This window comes from Rhinolophus sinicus, chromosome 14, assembly GCF_057876585.1.
Source record: "Rhinolophus sinicus isolate RSI-liver-muscle chromosome 14, RSI-T2T, whole genome shotgun sequence".
Classification (NCBI taxonomy): Eukaryota; Metazoa; Chordata; class Mammalia; order Chiroptera; family Rhinolophidae; genus Rhinolophus; species Rhinolophus sinicus.
In genome coordinates, this window is record NC_142514.1 from 130,012,319 (window position 1) to 130,026,492 (window position 14,174).

Below are 14,174 nucleotides of genomic sequence, written 5' to 3' on the forward strand. Positions count from 1 at the left end.
TATCAAATAAATGACTCAGAATAAGATGGTATTGGGGCTAGATGAAGTGGGGGCGGGGGGAAGTGCTGTAATTACTAAGTGAAGACCTGCTAATGTCATTAATTTGCCTATTTAAAAAGTTAGTGGGAGATAAAGTGCGATGAAATCTAAATGTAACCTAATGCCGTAGTACATTTGATAACTTGGTTACCCTCTGGTATCATAGAAACATATTTGTTTTTTTCTCCAGTCCTGGCACAGAACTCCCAGAACCCTTGGAATTTCCTGAGTGATAAGGGTGATGGGATTGTCTTTCTGTCCACCCAGCCCCCACTCCCCCATCCTGAAGCTACTAGGCTACTAGGACAGAACAAGCCTTGATTAGAAGCTTAGAACTTTCAGTCCCGCCTCCTGGGAGGGGAAAGGGGCTAGAGACTGAGTTTAGTCATCTATGGCCAATGATTTAATAAATCATGCTACCTAATGACACTTCCATAAAAACCCCTAAATGATGGGGTCCAGAAAGCTTTCAGGAGGTGCTGGGAGGGGCCTGTTTCCATAGGGACAGAAGCTCCCTTCTGGACCTTGGACTATGTACCTTTTTCTCTGGCTGCTCATTTGTATCCTTTATAATAAACCAGTAAATATAAGCAAATGCCTTCTTACGTTCTGTGAGCTATTTTAGCAAAATATCGAACCTGAGGAGGGGGGTCATGGAAATCCTTGATTTATATTTGGTGGGTCAGGAGCACTGGTGGCCTGGACTTAGAATTGGTGTCAAAGAGGGGGCAGTCTCGTGGGAAGGAAACCAAAGACCAACGGAGACTGCACCAGGGGTCTGAGAAGGCAGCGGGTAAACACCTCCAAACATTGCCTGAACATTCTCAACCCGGCTTGGGTTTTTAAGGGAAAATCTGGGCGTTCCTCTAGAGGCTACGTGATGGTTCTGGGCGCCTAAATGGAGCCTTGCCTCTGGCCACGTAATGCTCTGATGGAGTCAGCAACCCCAGGAACAATGATGGGAGTAGCCTGGAAAGAAAGCTAAACTATAGAGATTGTGATAAATACGCCTAAGGGTATTAATCATAAGTTTCATGGTAATTTTCTAAAACAGGGAACTGAGTAGGACAGGGAACTGAGTGGGACAGGGGACATTCAGAGCTCAAGCGGCAGGGGATGATCTATTGTTAAGCTTTGGTAGGTCCAGGAAAGGTGAGCCCAGGGACAGGGAGAGTCCTTTCCTATGGGGTGCCGACCGGGCCCTGTTCCTGTAAAAGCAGACACCCATCAAAGAACCACATGTACAGATTTACTACAGTAAATGCTGTAAATGAGAGGTATCAGATGTATGATTGTTCTCATCAGAAAGAGCATGACACACTTTCCCATGACACACTTTCCCAAGGAAGCTGAGAGCTGAAAACCTGTAGGAGGATAACTAAGTGGAGACGTGGGAGTGGGTAAACTTTGACCTTGCTTCTTGCAAAGTCTTCTGAGGCTTAAGATTCGTTATCTTCACCCTCCTCTTCTAGATTTCTTCCTACAGTGTGGTTTCTATTAAGAGCCTCTCAGAATATACTCAGAATAGCGTCAGAAGAAAACATTTTGTATAAGGCTTTTTTCTTTGTAACATAATGGCATGAGATGCTCAATAAAGAAAGGCCTCTGACTTCTCATAACTGAGTGCTGCTGGTGTAATCAGTTTCCTTCTCCCTTCCCATGCTGAACCCCAAGTGGTTACACCTGGCATTCCCCAGCTAGGGCCCCAGCATTGAGAAAATAATAGAGCTATGAGCCAAGACTGTTGGATGGCAGTGGAAGCAACTTACTTTGCTGACTGACTGTGGAGTCAAGCATGTCTTCACCAAAGTCTAAAATAAGTTTTGAAGGATGGGGGAGGAGGGAGGATTCCAGGAGGAGGGAACAGCACCCGCAGAAGCACAGAGGAGTAAAACAATACCCCATATTTGCAGGGACAGGGTGTAGTTTAGAATTCTCTTAAATAAGTCAGGAAAACACAATAAACTAGTGAAATTAAATCAGCATTTTAGAAATACGAAGAGCTAAACCTTAGTGAACTCTAAAAGTCCCATTTAAAAAAAAAGTTTCCATAGATACAACTCCTTTGTCTAAAATCCTTGATAAATATTATTGAAACCGGAGGACAAACAAGTCCAGAGCTCATGCTGACTGCACCGCTCCACCAATAGACCGACACAGGAGTTGGGTTATAGAATAAGCGTTTATTATCAGAGAACCGGTGGTCTGACAAGGCAGCAGGTCAACACCTCCAAAAACTGCCTTAACATTCTCAGACCAGGTTGGGGTTTTTAAGGGAAAATCTGGGCATTCCTCCAGAGGCTACGGGATGGTTCCTGGGGTCTGCATGGAATTCCCCTGTGGCCACGTGATTCTATGGTGGAGTCAGTAATATGGGAACAATGATGGGATTAGCCTGGTAGATTGTGATCAATAAGCCCAAGTGAATTAATCATAACTTTCAGGGTACTTTTCTAAAACAGGAACTGGGTGGAACAAGGGACATTCAGAGCTCAAGCTGCAGGGGATTGTCATGCAGGGATTCTGGTCTCGCTCCCTGCAGGAGAACACAGGATATGGTGAGGCCAAAAAGGAACACCAACGGAGCCATAGATAGGGGAGTCATACCACTGTGTTCTCACTGGTGGCTGGGTTGGAGACAGGAAGCAGGAGCCGCAATTTGTTATTCGTTTCTCTGCCAACCAACCAACCCCCTAGCGTAGCCACGGCAGTTACATTAGTGGCCAATGGCTAACTGGTTACAGCTGATGGCCATCTACTACCAGCACCTTTCCAAGTGAGACCGAGAGCCTGTAAACTGCTCTCCTGGCTCTGTCCCCACAGGGATGATCTATTGTCAAGCTATAGGTAGGTCAAGGAAAGGGGAGGCCAGGGACATGGAGGGGCCTCTACTAAGGGGTGCCAGCCGGGCCCTGTTTCATTACTACATGTATTGACCTGAACATCTGCAGCTGTCCTAGGTCCCAGAAACTTTAATTAATTCCCTGGAATCTGTTTATTTTCCTGGCACACCTTATTTAAATTCTTTCCCATTTCTTATTGGCTTCCAAGTGTTAGCCTTCTCCTTTCTCGCTTACCATATAGAACAATTTTTGTCCAGTGATTTTCACATCTTCCCAGACTATTGTGGAGGTTCAGAATGAGTCATCCCAAGATGTGTCCCTGTGGTATGGGGATTGTTTTGAGCTAAAGGCAACTTTAGCTGTGGGTTCAAGAGAAACTTCTGCCCCTCCGTCAACTACCTAGAAGAACTTGAATTTAGGGGCTTTGCCCATAATAAGACATTACCGAAGATAACCTCTTTTGATCTACCTATAAGGCAGGGCAAACTTCTATTTACTGAATATCTGCTGTTATCTTCCTGCAATGACCCTTTGAAGCCCTGAAGGTGCATTACCTCATCCCTAGCTCAGAATGTCTTATACACCTCAACCCTTTTTCTATCTCTGAACCTCTTCTGCATGTGGGTTCTCTGAATCATATATGCGGGGTTTCCATATGCATGTATGTATTAAATTTGGTTATTTTTCTCCTGCTAATCTGTCTCATGTTTATTTGGTTACTAGAACAAAAGAAAAAACCTTGAGGGTAGAGGAAAATTTCTTCCTCCTACACACCATGACGTGGTTGACTAAGAATTCGTTTTGGCATAGCTTTTTTTTTTTTTTTCAGTTTTCCTCCAGTTGCCGGAATGGAAGCTTCTACCTGAAATGGCATATGACAAGAGCTAGAGGAAATAAATTATAAGAACACATTTTCCGCCTACTAAGAGACCCAACCACCAAAAGGTTCTTTCATAAAATATATATCCAGAGGGGAAAACAAATGTTTCTGCAATATTTTTGATTAAATAAGTTGTACAGTTCTCTAGTACCATGTTATCAGGCAAATATTCTGTATGTGCTCATCCTCAGTGGATATGAGACAGGTTAGTTAGCATGTTAGGTAGACAGGAAAGTCCCTGGTGGAATAAACGAAGGCAGCCATATCCTGAAATTCCAGGTTCTGAAATAACTCATTCACTCCAGGACAAAAATGTAATTTACGCTTTGAAGTTAATAAGTTATCTCGTAAATCTCTTTAGGCTGGACAAACAGAACAAATCTGATAGACAGAAATGGGTTATTTTGTAAATCCCTTCAGGCTGGACAAACAGAGCAAATCTGATAGGCAAATTCCATTAGAAGGCATCAGCTCCCTTCCCTAAGCAGGCAAGGGAAGGTATAACAATAAGAGCCTTTTGCCTTAGCCAGTGGGCATCCCAGTTTCGTGTACCCCCTCTCGCAAGGAGAGCTATACTTTCACTTTAATAAAAATCTTTGCTCTTCTGCCTCTACTTCCGAGTCCGCGTTCTCATTCTTCGAGTACATGAGACCAAGATCTCTGGGCACCAGACATCAGAATCCTATGTCATTTGGGGGATCGCCAGATCCCTATATCAGATAAATTAAAACTTTCCCCTTTCTTAAAATTGAGAATGTTGCAGAACATTTTCATTATGTGTGAAGATAAGGAACTAACATTTATTAGCACACACATTATGTTAGGCTCTGTGGCAGGTGCCATCTGAATGCTATCTTGTTTAATCAGCTATCAGTGTGCTTAAATGGGGAGATGGCAGCTTTTTTAATGTTAAGGCAGTTTTTGGATGTATTAACCTGCTGCCTTCTCAGACCACCGGTGCTCTGATAATAAACGCTTATTCTATGACCCAACTCCTGAGTCGGTATATTGGCTGAGCGGCGCGGGCAGCACGAGCCCTGGACTCGTTTGGCTTCCTGTTTCACAAGACTGCCCCCACTTTGATACCAATTCTAAGTCCAGGCCACCAGTACTTCTGACCCATCAAATATAAATGAAGGACTCCCTTGACCCCCTCCTCAGGTTCGATATTTCGCTAAAATGACTCACAGAACTTAGGAAGGCATTTAGTTATATTTCTTTCTTTTTCAAAATAGGATGTTTGAAGTCATCCTTCAACAACTTAATGCAACATTTATTTAATGACTATTTTATGCAAGCTAGATCTTGACATACTGGGCATTTGGTTGGACATAGTAAGATAAGCCATATAGAGATAACTGAAATACAAAGCAGAAAACATAAGTGCTTTGTAAACGAGTTCTATAGTATAGGATTTCAGAGGTGGGTCTGGGGAAGCTGGCCTGAGACTTGGGCTTTTAAGGAAGGAAACGATTTTCATAAATCCATCAGGGCTGAGGGGAGAAAAGAATTCTGGGTAATATGAAAAGAAATAATAAGGAAACAGAGGAGAGAACATGTTGAAGAGATGTCAAGTAGAATCATAGGACAAACTTTTTATTAGAGGAGAAAAGGGAAGATAAGACTGGGAAACATAGTCTGTGCTGTTTAAGCATCAAGCCTTTCTATTATTAGGACTAGAGTAGCTAAAACACAGAGAGGATGGAAGCCCCAGTCAGGTGTCATGGAGACTGTGGACAGGTCACCCAGAAGCTGACTTGGAAATGAGTGAAAGTCAGCAACCAAGTTACCCATGGTTGCTGCTAAGATGAACTGGGTGAAACGAGTGAAGAGCCCCAGTTCAGACACTATTTCTAGGCACACTCCTACCTCCAGGGGGAGCTCAAGGTTTCTGTCCTTCATTCCCAAAAAAAAGAACTGTGAAATGAATTGAGAACAAAATGGATATTTTATAGAAACGCTGATTCTGCAGGAGATTCTGTTGGAATGAAATCATTATAAATGGAAGTGGACTGAGAATATTTTCCCTGTCAATCATCTCTGGGAATTTTGGCTTTGGTCAGCTCTTATAACGGTCTTTTCACTTTTCTCTGCCTTATGATTAGTGCCTGGGACATTCTTAAATCCAAGGGCAAAAGTATCTTTCGGGAGTCCATATTTTCTAGCCTAGCTGCCGGAGCAAGACACTTGATAGGATTCGGGGCCAGCATGAGCTGGCAATAAATAATGGGCATTAACCCGGCGTGTCCTTTTTGCATGTGCCTGGTGAGAAGCTTGTGCATATACATGCATGATCCGGGACCCTGATCGATAGTTTTCACCTAACTGTGTGTGATTAGCACCTGGTGTGGCCACACAGGGGACTAGGATTAAGGAGGCAGGATTTCATGGGTAAAATTCTTGCTGAGAGGGGATCTTGAGCAAAGCTTCAGCTAGTGATTACCAATAGGCAGAGATGGAGAAATATTTCTGGCACCAGAAAAGGTACCCTTGAGAGGCTACTAGCTGCACACTGGTGCAGCTCCATCCCGCAAGGGGAGAGCAGAATCCGGCTTCACTGGCATTTGCTTCTTGGACTAAAACAGTCTCATCAGCAGAAGCCTGGAATTTGAAGAAATACAAAGCCAAACGTGAGGCATGTACCTTTACTGAAACGAAGGGTGTCTTCTTGGATAGCGCTGGCCTTTACTTATGAGTGAGGAGATGAAAATGTCAAGAGTAATAGCATAATGTAGGACCCTGGAAAGGTGTTTAATTTACAGAAATGAAGGAGACCTGTCAATGACCTAGGGAAGAGATGCCAGTATTGTAATTCTTAGTTAGCTAGCTTATAGTGGCACTTAGATGCAAATCTCTGGGAGGTCAGACAGCCTGCACAGGTATTGGACTTACCCTAAGCCTTATTTTTTCTACACGCATTCAGAGAGCACTTTTTTTTTTTAACTCCTTTCAAGGTTCCAGTTATAGGAGCCACATTAACATTCCAGCATGCTATCTGATATTCTAATATGAAGGCCTAAGTATTCTGGCCCAAATAATCTCTTATTCTATCATTTATGTTCTTCTAACTTTTCTAAATTTATTTAATAAGAATTTCTTTGTAAATTTCATTATAAAATTATTGATTAATGCAGAATATTTGAAAACACATCCACACACACACACACACACACACACACACACACACACACCATAAAGTAAAATACAAATTAGCCATATATTTTTACTACTCAAAAGTAAGCACAATTAACATTTTGGTGTGTGCACTTTCACTGTTTCTTCCTATGTAGGTGCATATTTTAAAACAAAAATCATAACATTCTTGTTTTGTAGCTTTTTTTCACTTAGTAATCTATTTGTGGGACTATTTCAATGTCAATAAGTAGTTGACATCATGATTTTTTCTTTATAATTATTTTATTGTACAGTATTATCTTTGTTGTGAGGTTAGACAATGGGAAAAAAATGTACCAAAGGAAATAAGTCATCTAGAATTCTATCATCCAGAGATTACTTATGATATTTTATTTTATATCCTGGCATTCTGTTTTTTAAAGTTCCATACATAAGTAAATGTATTCTCACTATAAAAGTTCAAATAATACAGAAAGATTTTAGTCTTCTTTGCATGTAATAAATAAAAATCATTTTGTTTCTTTGAGTAAAAATTTAATATGTTCACATATTTTTAATTAAATACAGAAAAGTATAAAAGAAGGCATAAATCACACTAAAACGCACCATCCAAAGGCAACTATTATTAAAATTTTAGTAATTTTTCAGACAATTACTGAACAATTACTTTGTTTGCCATTACTGAACTTTGCTTAAGTTATTCAATTTTTACAACATCCCTAAGGGGTAGATACTATTATCCTGAATTTACAGATGGGAAACTAAGGCTTGGGGGAGTTACATATGTGTCCAAGTTTCCACAGCCAAACAGCATCTTAGCTCACAGCATTGAGTACAGGTATCCGTGTGATGCTGAAGCTTTGCCCTTGACCTATTATATAATACCGCCCCTCATATTTGAGAGCTGATGTGACACAGGTTGTCTTGTAACTTTTTATGATTTGACAATATGTTGTCAAGATCTTTTCATGTCAATGAATTATAAAATATTTCATAACCATTTTGATAGCTTTATAGTATTCCATTGCATGTTGTCCTAACATTTATTTAATTAATCTCCTACATTTAGATTATTTCTAGTTTTTCCTATTATAATTAAGACTGCAATACATATGGCTGTACATTGCTAGTTTCTCTGGATTATTTCCTAAGAATAAATTTCTGGGAGTAGAATTGCTAACCAAAGAGTATACATATTTTAAGGTTTCTGATGTACACTGGTAAGTTGCCCCATGAAAGGTCATAGTCATTTATACAGAGATGACCTTTGTAGGAGTGTGCTCAATTCCCCACACCCTCTAGATTAGTGAGTATTGGCATTTTTCCTTCATTTCTTTACTATTCAGTTTGAATGTTTTTGAATGTTAATTGGCCAGTTTTGTATTTCTATTTTTATGACTCTCCTGTTCTATTCATTGACTATTTTTTATTAGAATATTTGCTTATTTCTTCATCAGAGTATAAAGTCTATATTTATAATTAAGATACCAACCCTTTGATTGTTACATTGTTGCAAATTTACTTTGTCAAATTTCTTACTGATTACCTTAAAATTTTGTCCTTTAAAGGACATTTAATATATTTACATTATTTCACTTTTAATACACTGCAATAATGTTGTCATTATTTAATTTTCCCATTTTATGGATAATTAATTCCATTGTAAAATTCTTAGATTTCTGCTTAATATTCTGTTGGGGGGAAAAAACTGGCATTTAATTTGATTATAAACCAATTGAGTCCACATTTGAGGGGTGGATTCTGTTTTTGTTGTTGTTTTCTAATTAATAGGCTATATTTTGAGCTGTTTTAAGTTTGTAGAAAGATGTAGCAGAAAGTTCCCATATACCACCTCACCCCCATCTCAGCCCAGTTTCCCCTATTATTAATATCTTGCTTCATAGTGGTACATTTGCTACAATTGATAAACCAATTTTGATACATTATTACTAGCTAAGGTTCATAATTTACACTAGGGTTCACTCTTTGTGTTGTACACTTTATGGGCTTAGACAAATGTATAATGACATGTGGCCACAATTACAAATGCAGACTAGTTTAACTGGCCTAAAAATCCCCTGTACTTTACCTTTACATCTCTTCCTTCCCACTTACCCCTGGAAACCACCGATTCTTTGTCTATAGGTTTGCCTTTTCCAGAATGTCATTTATTTGGAATCATGCATATATAGTCATTTCAGACTGGTTTCTGTCACTTAGCAATATGCATTTAAGGTTCCTCCATGTCTTTTTGTGGCTTGATAGCTCATTTATTTTTATTACTGAATAATACTCCATTGTATGGATGTACTGCAGTTTGTTTATCCATTCACCTACTGAAGAGCATCTTGATTACTTCCAAATTTTGGCAATTATGAATAAAACTTCTATAAATATTCACGTGCAAGATTTGTGTGTGTATGTGTGTGTGTGTGTGTGTGTGTGTATGTGTGTGTGTGTGGATATAAGTTTTCAACTCATCTGAGTAAATATCAAGGCGTATGAGTATGGAAAATATGGTAAGAGTATGTTTAGTTTTGTAAGAGTTACCTTATCATTTTGATTAAAGTGTTTATGGTTGATTTTTTCTATTTCATTAACCAGTTAGCCTAACAGCATCATAAGTAATCTTTTGATAGAAATATTCTTTGGGTTCACAGAAGATGAAATCTAAACAACTATCATAGATTGATGGAAAATCTGGAGAAGCCAAGTCAGTAAAGACATTCGTCCTTTCTCTTCTGTTCTCGCTTCCTACAAAAGTTAGTAAGGTCATGGATAACCAACCAACCTGGCTTGTCTGGAACGTGGGATTTCAGTGCTATAACCAAGACAGTTGGTCACCGTGACTGATAATAGCAGCGTGGTTCTAGGTTGTAATATGGAGGGTAGATCAGTTCTGGGGATTCAGCATTTGCTTTGGAAATTTTTTTATGTAAACCAGGCAATTGTAAGACATTATAGTTGTCTGTGATTTGGTTGATTTCATTGTGTTTATATTTTGATCTTACATTTATTGGTGATGTAGGTCTTGTGTTTGGAAGAATTCTAATGGGTCTTATTAATCCACTGGATCTTTGGGTCACAATAGAGACTTCTTTTTCTCTTGGAATTAATCCCTTGGGTAACCAACTCATCCCGGTTTGCCTGGGACTTTCCCAGTTTTAGCACTGACAGCCTCCAATCCCTGGAAGCCCCTCTGTCTTGGGTAAAAAAAGAAGGATCTTGGATCACTTCCTTTTGGGTAGTTGTCTTAACTTTCTGCTTATGCATGATTTTGACCAATGCAGTGACATACTCATAATACATTTAAGGAAGGTTTGTCTGGTGATGGTATACAGGAGGACTGAAATGGACTGAAATTACAATCAGGGAAACCCATCTGCACACAAGGCAATAAAGGCCTGAACTCCTTTAGAAATGGAAAGGAATGGGGAAAGAGTTAGACAATAACCTCTAGAACACTAGCTTTTGTCATTATGGGCTAACTGCTTTTTTGAAGTTCACTGATAATGCCTTTACCACAATTTCAGCAGCCTCTTTTATAATTCTCCTTGTTTTACTTCTCTAATTCATTTCACATTGTTAAAACAAACAAACAAAACACTCCTTGAACTCCACCTCCAATCTTCCCTGATCTAGCACCCTTCAACAACCTGGTCACTGGTCTTTCTTTACTGAGATTTTTTTCATCCTGGTTGCAGTGCTCCTCTGGCCTCTCCCCTCTATGTCCTAAATGTGTGCATCCTAGACAAACTCAGCACCCATTGGAAGACCACCCCAATGCACCGAGGTCCCAGGCACTCCTGACAACAATCCCCTTTGCCATCCATCTTACTGAACCTACTCAAGTCCTCCCTGGTTAACTTAACGTCACCCACAGCAGCTCCAACTCCTACGTTATGTCAAGTCTTAAACTCTTCTAATCAATCTCTTTCCAGTCCTGACTTTTCACGCCTTGGCTTTTACTATTACCTCATTAAGAGCTCCAATCCCTTTATCGTTCCATTTCTCCTCAGCCTCCTGGCTTTAAGACCCTCTCTATGTTGCATAAAGACAGTTCAATGATCCAGACAGGTTAAATGGCTATGCCTTTTCTAAAGAAATAGTGAAACTGGTAAATTTAACCTTTCTTTTGGTGTCTCAAAACACTTTTCAGGGTTTTGCAAGTCTTAAGGACATCAATTATGAAGACCATCATCATACTGAAGATCTCGGAAGTACTGGTTAATTAATGGAGAGTTGAGAGAGTACCAAGTATACTAGCTTTTATAATACTTTCTTTTCCATTAATGATTGGAGAGAGAGAGAGAGAGAGAGAGAGAGAGAGAGAGAGAGAGAGAGAGAAGAGAGAAGACCATATCCCAGAAGTCTAAAATGCCTGAAGGACTTTTGGAAAATGGCATACATGCTGCTGTTGGCAAAAATGACTTACTTTCCTAGAAAAGAGGAAGGAGGGAGATAGTATTGGGTTGGTGCAGAAGTAATTGCGGTTTTGCAATTATTTTTAACCTTTTAAACCACAATTACTTTTGCACCAACTTAATAATTAGAGTTACTTGAAATTAAACTGAGCGCATGCTCAGTAATGAATAAAAGGCAGTAGAAAGATGGTTGGGGGAATGGCTGTTGTATTAGTTTCCTGTAGCTACTGTAACAAATTACCAACACATGCTGGGTGGCTTAAAATAACCACCCAGAGAGTAGTTTTCCTCTCACTGTTCTGGTGCCCATAAGCCTGAAATCAATATTACTGGGCTAAACTCAAAATGTCAGCAGGGCCATTCACACACTAAGAGAGGGTTCTATGGGAGAATCTGTTCCTTGCCTTTTTCCGCTTCTGATGGTTTCCAAAATTCCTGGGCTTGTGGCTATGTGGCTCTAATCTTCAAAGCCAGAACTTCAAATCTCTCTGTTCTATCTTCACATCACATTCTCTCTGCATCAGCATTCCCTTTGCCTGTTTCATAGGACACTTGTGATTGCATGTTGGATCCACCCAGATAATCCAGAATAATCCTCCCATCTCAAGATCCTTAACTTAATTACATCCGCAGGGACCCTTTTTCTAAATAAGGCAACATTTTCAGGGGCCAGGGATAGTTTGGGGCCATATTCAACATACTACAGCTGCCATCACTGGGCAGGGATGGAAATTCTGTGAAGAAATAGGAAGAAGGGATGGGAGAGAATCTTCCAAGGACACCAACCCTAAAGCCAATTCCATTTCCTGGGAAAAAAACATGATAGCCAGGGTCCATATGTTGGATCCGAGAGAAGAAAAAGACAACTATCCTGAGGGAATTGAAGTACAGATTTTGGACTTATCTGTCCGTCAAGAGTTTGAGTGTTTTGCATGTAGGCTGTGAATTTCAGAACTTTTAAGTTGTTGAACACTCCACTGACAATGTGCCTGAGATGGCAGAACTATAAGCGGAGCTCACAGCTGTGGACTAAGGCAAGAATCAGAAGCAAAAATGGATCAGGGGACACTGGTGGAGGCTATAGACAGAAGCCTCAGCAGAAATGAGACAGGTTAGTTGCTAGCATGTTGTTAGGTAAACAGGGAGGTCCCTGGTGAAATAAAGAAAAGGCAGCCATATCCTGACACTCCAGGTTCTGGAATGTCTCCTTCACTCCAGGACAAAGATATGAGAGTGCACTTTGAGGTTAATAAATTATGTCATAAATCCCTTTTGGCCGGACAAAGGAGCAGATCTGATAGATAGGGGTGGGTTCATTAATCCCTTTAGGATCTGATAGATAGGGGTGGGTTGTTAATCCCTTTAGGGCGGGCAAACAGGACAAACCTGATAGATGAATTCCATTAGAAGACACCAGCTCCCTTCCCCAAGCAGGCAAGGGAAGGTATAAAAGTAAGAACTTTTGTCTCAATCACTGGGCAACCTGGTCGGCACCCACTCTTGTTCCAAGAGCTGTGACTCTTTACTTTCTACTTTTAATAAACTATCCTCTTTAACAACTCCTCGCCTCTCCTTGGTCCATGTTTCCATTCTTCGGTTTCATGAGACACGATCCCTGCACAAAGAAAATATTCTACATTACAAAGATTCCTAATCTCATCAACAGCCATGAGTGAGGTGGAGGGCATTTAAAAGATAGGGGCTTTGGCGGCACAGGGACTTTTTAGCTTTCACAGTCCTGATTTAATGCTAATTATTGATTATATCCTACCAATTAAGCTTTCTAATAACCTTGTTTTAAGTGGCCCAGCAAGAGGTTGAGCCAGACCTGCCTGTTTCTTCATGTGTTATTCTCAGGAGTGTGGGAGAGGAAGTAAGCTGATAGGGTCACCATCTTTAATAGGTGACTGGTGACTAGAGGACCTTACGAGAAGGGTACAACAAATAACTGTTCCACGTGTATACCCTTCTGCAGGCTGAGTCTGTCATTCTGACTAGTTTGGGTGATTATTGGGCTGGTGCACTTTTCTCTGAAGGCATAGAGCAATTTAGAGGGTTTGAGTGGATGAGTTTGAAATATTGGTTGTGGGTGGGGACAGTTGCTTCAGCCACCTCTCTCCACCAAGGGCAACCACAGAGGAAGATCAAGCTCTTAATTCAAAGGTCTTCAGAGATGGCTGAGCTGGATTTCCCCAGCCACATATGGGGAAAGCCTCAAGTAAGAGGAAAGGGGAAACTCTGTGGGTGACACCGACGCTTTCACCCAGCCCTCACCACTGTACTGGGTATTTCCTCCAGAGAGAGGCCGTGCTTAGAGAGTGATCACCTGGGCCTGCGCTTCTGCTGCCCTCAGAGGGGCTCAGCTATTTTCTGGGTAAGACGGGGAAATGTTCGATGACTAAGCGAAATGGAGAGGGTGTTGTGCTGGAGCAGTGACAAGGCCCTGTGGCGGGACCTTCCAGCCAAGAAGTTAAGAGGAGAGGACTGATAGCCGATGTGTGTGTGGTGGGGAGCAGGGGGAGAAGAGGAGGAGAGCACAGGAGACTCAGAGCTTCGGGATGGCTTATAAACTTCATCTAATAGTAGATGCCAGAGAAAGGAGGACGACGGGATCTCTCCTTTACCAATCCCTCTCTTCCCTTATTAATCTACTTTTACATCCTTACTTGCATTGTATTAATATGTCAACATTAAAAAATTCCAATGAGAGGTGCCCGGTTAGCTCAGTTGGTTAGAGCGCGGTGCTCTTAAAAACAAGGTTGCTGGTTTGATCCCCACATGGGCCACTGTGAGCTGCGCCCTCCACAACTAGATTGAAACAGCTACTTGACTTGGAGCTGATGGGTCCTGGAA

The 14,174-nt window shown here is 40.8% G+C and overlaps 1 long non-coding RNA gene across 1 annotated transcript in view; it reads right to left on the reverse strand.

Moving 5' to 3' along the window:
* The window catches only part of LOC109451365 (uncharacterized), a 63,654-nt gene that overhangs the window by 8,449 nt on the left and 41,031 nt on the right, over positions 1 to 14,174 (reverse strand). The gene's annotated exons all lie outside the window — the stretch shown is intronic.